Below are 6,470 nucleotides of genomic sequence, written 5' to 3'. Positions count from 1 at the left end.
ACCTGCAGTGTTCCCTCATTGAGGACTGAACTTGGCAAAAGGGCCTTTTCCTACTCAGCTCCTGTTTCCTGGAATATCTTGCAAAAAGATCTGAAGCTCTCGACCTTGACTTCTCTAAGTGGCTTTAAGAATCTGTTGGACTCCTGGCAAGGACCAATGCAGACATGTTCCTGTTATTAGTTTTCTACATCTGCCTTATAATCTTGCTGTTTTTGCTACTTTTTTTGCCATCTTGATTTAATATGTTAAAAAGAAAAAAAAAGGTATGCCTCTTATGATTATCTTGTTGTCTTTCATGGTTGTCATCATCCTTTGTTGAAATCAGGTCTCTCTTGTAAATGAGTCCTCGAGGCTCATTGAAATTAGCCTGTCTAAATAAAGGTTGAATGAAAAAATGGGGTCATATCGCCTGCCTGGTGGTCTTTGGAGCAGCGGTGTGTCAGGACCTGAATTAGAAGGGGAGGGAGAGCTACGTGGAACTGGTGGGCTAGGATGCTGTCTAACCAGAGGGACAGGCTGTTCAAAAACAACTCCTGGACTGGCTTTGTGGAGTTCTTTCCAGAACCAAATCTCGAGTCAATGATCAGGAATACATTAATAGCTGTCGCTGGGTTTGTTGCAGTTGGAGCAACTCTTGCCTTGTTGATGAGGTGAATTTGTTGGACTCTGAGACTGTGGATGCTTCTCCTTTTGTTTAGATCTAAGAATTACTAATGCCTCTTTTCCATTAGTATCATTAGTACTGGTACAGCACAGATTGACTCGGCTCAGCACTGTATGAGTTGTTACCATTATATCCTGATGCATGCTCAATAATCCAGGTAGACAAATCTAAAAAAGTTAAGTCTGCCAGACTTAACTTTTTTAGATGTTACCATTATACTTTCTAGTGGGCTCCAGCTTGGAGCCCGCAGGAGTGCGCGAGGCTTGGACCCGGACCCCGGCCTCGCATGCTCCTGTGGGTCTGCAGCACGGAGGATCTTCCATGGTGACCGGCAGAGCTCGGAGCTGGGGAGATGACGCCCTGCCCGGCATGAGGGGACTCCCAAGACTCCGGTGAAGAGGACCTGGGGGACCAGCGGAACTCAATCTAGCTCGCTCTGAATTTTGTCGTCACCCACTAAGCACAAAAAACACCTGCCCTTCAGCATTAGACCACGGTGTTGTCATTGTCGTTTTTAAAATCTTAAAAATAGGTTCAGTCGCGTTCGAGTTATTGCAAATGGTGGATCGGGTTGTTGTGAAAGTTTCTCAACCACTCCACCCCCTGACCAATCAGTGACCGACAGTGTTCTGACGTCACGTTTTAGGACTAGTTCAGTACGGCTGGAACACTAGAGACAAAGGGACTGACAAAGGGACCAGTTTCACGAACCGTTGCTAGTGGAAAAGCCTTGGAACCATGCTGAGTTGAGTCTACCACTACCTACCACCACCACTTTATTTATAAAGCACTTAAAACAGCGACAAGGCCAACCAAAGTGCTGTACAGACAAAACAACAGGTAACGCACAAAACAAAATGAGGTAAATCAGAATATAGACATAAAAACGATGCAGATAATGACGACAAACCAGTGTGGAGCATACAGGTTCAAAACACAGATCATCTGGTGTTGAAAGCTACTGAATAGTAGTGAGTTTTTAAATGGGACTTGAAAACCGAGAGGGAGGGGGCCTGTCTGACAAGCAGAGGTAACTCGTTCCAGAGTCTTGGTCCTGCTACAGAGAAGGCCCTGTCACCTCTGTGCTTAAGACGAGATCCTGGAACTGTGAGGAGCAACTGGTCCGCTGACCTCAGGGAACGCGGTGGGACATACGTGTTTTGCATAAAGCCATCCTACCACACTGACCTTTAATGTTCCAACTCACAATATTCTATTTATTGTTTTGCAAGATTATTTTAGTTTTTCCCATTTGCTTTTGTGTGTGTGTGTGTGTGTGTGTGGGGGGGGGGGGGTACATTTTGTGAGTTTTATTTACTTCACGTTTTTATTTTTATTTTTGCTTGTACAGTATCACCATTGTCAGTAAATGCCCTCCATAGTCCTCGTTTCTAGTTAGTATGACCTGTTTGTTAGTAATCCGCACACCTGTCCTCACTCAGTAATCACCCTCTCTGTTGCATTTCTTATTTTTGTTCCCACAGCTTTTCTTTAAATCCTATGTTTACTTTTGTATGGAGCTGATTTTGCGGGTTCTGTTTAGTTTTTTGGGTGTACTCTGGTGTCATAGTGCCTTGGACCCTGGACTTCATGTGTTCCTCATTAGTCTGAATTTATGCCTTTCCATCACACACCATGACAGAAAAACACACAAGAAGCGCTGCACATTTACTTTCTGACACCCCACTCCTCCTACCCATCAGCCTGATCTGTGCCAAACAACAAAATACAAAAGAAATGCAATTTTAAAAAACGTCCTCAATAAAGACTGTGCTAATATTAGAAATGCATCCATTTATTTATTTTTCAAATAATCGACTGATCCTTTGGTGCAGCTTGAATGAAAACCAGTCGTTAGTCAAATACTAGCCACATTTTATTCATTGAAGTGTTTATGTTTGACATAATATTTAAACCAAATCAAACTTTCTGACATTTTCTTCTTCACATTTTTTAGGTTGGGGGCAATAATTCATCTGGTGTGTTTGGCGAGGAGAATCTGCAGCAGTCGGCAGCATGGTGGCTCCTGCATAACCCCCGAGTGTGCAGCCTCATTTCTCAGTAAGTCCGACTCGTAATCTTTCAGAACTAGCGTATCTCACAGGCATCACAGCAGCTGGTCCCTTATCCTCTTGTTGAGTATCATAAGACAGCAGTGGTAGGTTTTACTTTTCCTAACTAGGGAATAAATGGTTTAAAATGCGAAGATTATGTGGAATTGAGTATTTGTACTTGGTTTTTGTCTTTGTACTAGCAAAATATGTCATGAACTTCTTTCGGCTTTTCCATCTTCAGGGATTGCCACAGCGAGTCACACTGCCACAAACTAGTAAAAAAAACTACCAAAGTTATCATTGGATGGGCAACTAAAACCTCAACCCAGTTTAAGATGGCTGCCACAGCTAATTAACCTTAGCAAACATAAAAAATAGCTTTAAATGTAATGCAGGGTATGTGATAGACATCCCTTTAAAACAGGCTAGCTTGGACATTTGTATTGTTAAAGTATCAACAGTGAATCATGAAGATCTTTTCTAACTCAGCACTTGCTAATGAAAAGAAAGGCTATAGATATACTCAGAGGCTGAGGAGTTCTACTTTATGATTACTTAAAATACTGTTTATGGCAATGTACATTTATCATTTACAGATGATTAGTGGGTCTCTTTCAAAATAGTTAAAAAAAATTGGCAATAGATTTATTTCACATGTTCCTGAAAACATTCCCAACATCAAAATATTCATAAGATTTTGGAACGTTATTTGTAATATTGAGTTTTTCTGAGACGGGATAAAAAAGGCCATAAAACATGAAAAGCTCATGATGTAACAGAAGAACAATAAAAGTTTTGATGGCCCTGTTTGAACAGTAACATGTTCAAAAACAGTTTGTGGCTTTAAAACCATAAATACCACCTGAGTTCATTTCCTCAGTTTTTGTCAGATTTTCTGTTTACCCATTTGATACTAGAGTCTTACACAGCAGCTGTAATGTGGTCAGGAATCAATTGTTGAAGTTTTTTTTTTTTCTCAGATTTAGACAGTCTGAAACACTTCACTCTGAGAGGAGGCAAAACCCTGACCTGAGCGTCTGCGGTGATGTAGCCGAGGAAATCCATTCGGTTGGACATAAATATTTCACAGAGAGTACACCAAGGGGGCTTTTTGGCCAATAAATTATTACTCAGTCCAGTGGCTTGAAGCCAGCCTCGGAGTGAATCTCGCTGAGCTTCGCCCTGCTGTAAGCTGCGGATGGGGAATTGTGGTTATACGCGGCGCATGTATACTTGTCAATGATACGAGGGATCCATCAGGGTCGTCCCTTATGTTGCAGTGTGCTCACACACTCTGCAACAGTTAGCTTAAAAAAAAGGTTGTTTTTACTGCCTGCTGCTCTAAAGGCAGTAATAATGGAATTGCTAACGTGTTTGTTAGCAAAATGTCTCACGAACCACTGGACAGATCTTTATAAAACTCAGTATGCAATATGTAACTACAACTGATTAACCTTTAGAGTAAGCATGATTCAAGATGGCTTTCACAGCAAAATGTTATTAACAAACACAAATTTCAAAATGACTAAAACTTAGTCAATTGTACAGAAGTCGGGTTAAAAAAATTACTGTAATGCGACTTATCTGTGCTGCTGATTATCCATGCTGCTGATCTCATGCTGCTGCATTCAATCATACCCATCTACTCACTACAGACTCATGTTTGGGCTGCTGTTTAATATACCGTGTTATTTTACATTATTAGTGTTTAACATATACTGCATCTTAGACCTTTCAGTATTTTGTTTAGTGTATATAGTGTATATCTTAGAGTATATCTTAGATCCTTGTATATTGTTTCTTTTTACACTTTATATTTTTGCTATTTTTGGGTGTAACTGGGACCTGGAGTATACAATTTTGTTCCACCTCATGTACCACATGTGATGCAAATGACAATAAAGAACCTTGAACTTGAACTTAAAATTTGACGTGGTAGTACCTGAAAGTCATCCACAAATGTTTGACATGAAATACAACAGGAAATATAATTTCCATTAAAGCAATTTTAAGCTTTTGGTTAAGAATATACATTTTTCTGAAGATCGGGACTTTATATTTGGGTGTTTTTTCTGTAAGTGGAAGCAGAGCTGAGAGTGCAGAAATCAAATCCTGAGCAGACGTAGAAGAATAAAGATGAATCTATTGAATCTACATCAACAAAACAAGGATGTGAAATTAATTCACCTCGCAAGTTTTATATATATATATATATATATATATATATATATATATAGTCTTTTCTCCAAAGTAGTTTTTCATTTTTTACGATAATCGTGTAACTCAATGAAGCATGAAGTTAATAGTTATTTCAACTGATTAACAGCGACATAATGAGAGTGAAAGACGATCAAAATAAGCATCTAAATGGGAAAAGGACTTCTGCTCGCTGCGCCACATTGTCACTGAAGAAATGCCAGGCAGGTTGGTTTTTTTTTTTTTCTGTGATTAGCAGAGAGGGGGTGGAAGCATAATCTCCAGACTTGCTGACATATTTCTTTTGAAAAGCGGCTGTCTGAAAAAGACAGATACGCTTCTGGAAAACGGATGCAATCTGTGTGTCAGGTCAGATAGCAGCTCGCCGTTTCCCCAGAATAAGTCTCTGCTAAGCCACAAACACACCGGATTAAAGCTGAAGTACGATGAACAGAACATCGAGAAATAAAAAAAAAAGGACAAATAAGTGATTAGTGACAACGAGATAACCTCCAAATTACTTTACACAGCAGGAAGGTGGGGTCGCGAGTTCAATTTTTCAGCTTTTCCAATAAAGCTGCCAATTTATTACAGTTACCATTACATTACTAAATTAAAATAAGCAAAGAATATTCATTTTAATTATTCTGCAAACACTTTTGCAAGCTAGTTGGTGTATTTACTGAAGAACATGTTGAGATATAGTGGAGGGGGAATTCAAAATTAGTGCAAATTTCATGATGATACCTGCAGGCTGGCCTCTCTCGTGCACAGTAAGGTGTTACTGTGAAGCAATTATAAATTAAACCGGCATTCCTGTAATGTTGGCAGGAAATAAACGTGCCTGGAGAAGCATGCAATAAATAAAAAACTGGCAAATGCTGCAAAAATGACACAAATAAGGATTTCATGGAGAAATGATTCATCACATTGTTTTAACTTCTGCATGTCCAGAACCACTTCAAGTTCTTAAAATATTCATGTTTTAGTCAATTGTTGTGTTTAGTAAAGAAGCTTCTAGAAGTTGCCAAATTTGTAATTTGTCCTGGCTTTAATTCTAGTTCTTCATTTTATATATTTGGCAATTTTGCAGGTGGTCAGCTCTTATTGCCAGCATGTAGTCAGTGTGATTTAACCACAAGATGGTGCTCTGTGTCATCGTATAGCTTTAAAAACTCAGACTAAAGGAAACTGAGGCAGAGCTTCAAAAATCACTAATTATCTGTCTTAATTTAGAGCCTGTAATGTGAGATTTGGTACATTTCCACCCACTAATGAACATTTTTTGCACTAAATTAAGGATATGTCTGTGTTACCTTCAAAGGATTCAGTTTTTTTAAAGTTAAGGAAAACTTTTTTTTTTTTAAGTATTGTTTCTCTCAGTAATAAATCATTGCAGGGACAGTTACAGTAAAACAAAATGCATGTGTGCACATACAGATAGACGTCACAACATGGCTGTGGTCAAACTTTCTCTTGAAATAACGGTTCACTCCAGTAGATGGCAGTCTGTAAATACCGAATCTTCCTGTTTATTTCCTATGAAGCCCCATAGT

General features: G+C 39.2%; 1 long non-coding RNA gene across 1 annotated transcript in view; it reads left to right on the top strand.

Moving 5' to 3' along the window:
* Nucleotides 1–2,651: 2,651 nt before the first annotated feature.
* The window catches only part of LOC119409133, a 51,891-nt gene continuing 48,072 nt past the window's right edge, over nt 2,652–6,470 (top strand). Inside the window, exon 1 of the long non-coding RNA XR_005186761.1 lies at nt 2,652–2,725. This is a non-coding gene — a long non-coding RNA (uncharacterized LOC119409133). The remainder of the gene's footprint in view (nt 2,726–6,470) is intronic.

Source organism: Nematolebias whitei, chromosome 1, assembly GCF_014905685.2.
Source record: "Nematolebias whitei isolate Nwh7 chromosome 1, NemWhi1, whole genome shotgun sequence".
NCBI lineage: Eukaryota > Metazoa > Chordata > Actinopteri > Cyprinodontiformes > Rivulidae > Nematolebias > Nematolebias whitei.
Note: the sequence above shows the minus strand (reverse complement) of the source record. Positions and strands in the feature narration are given on the sequence as shown.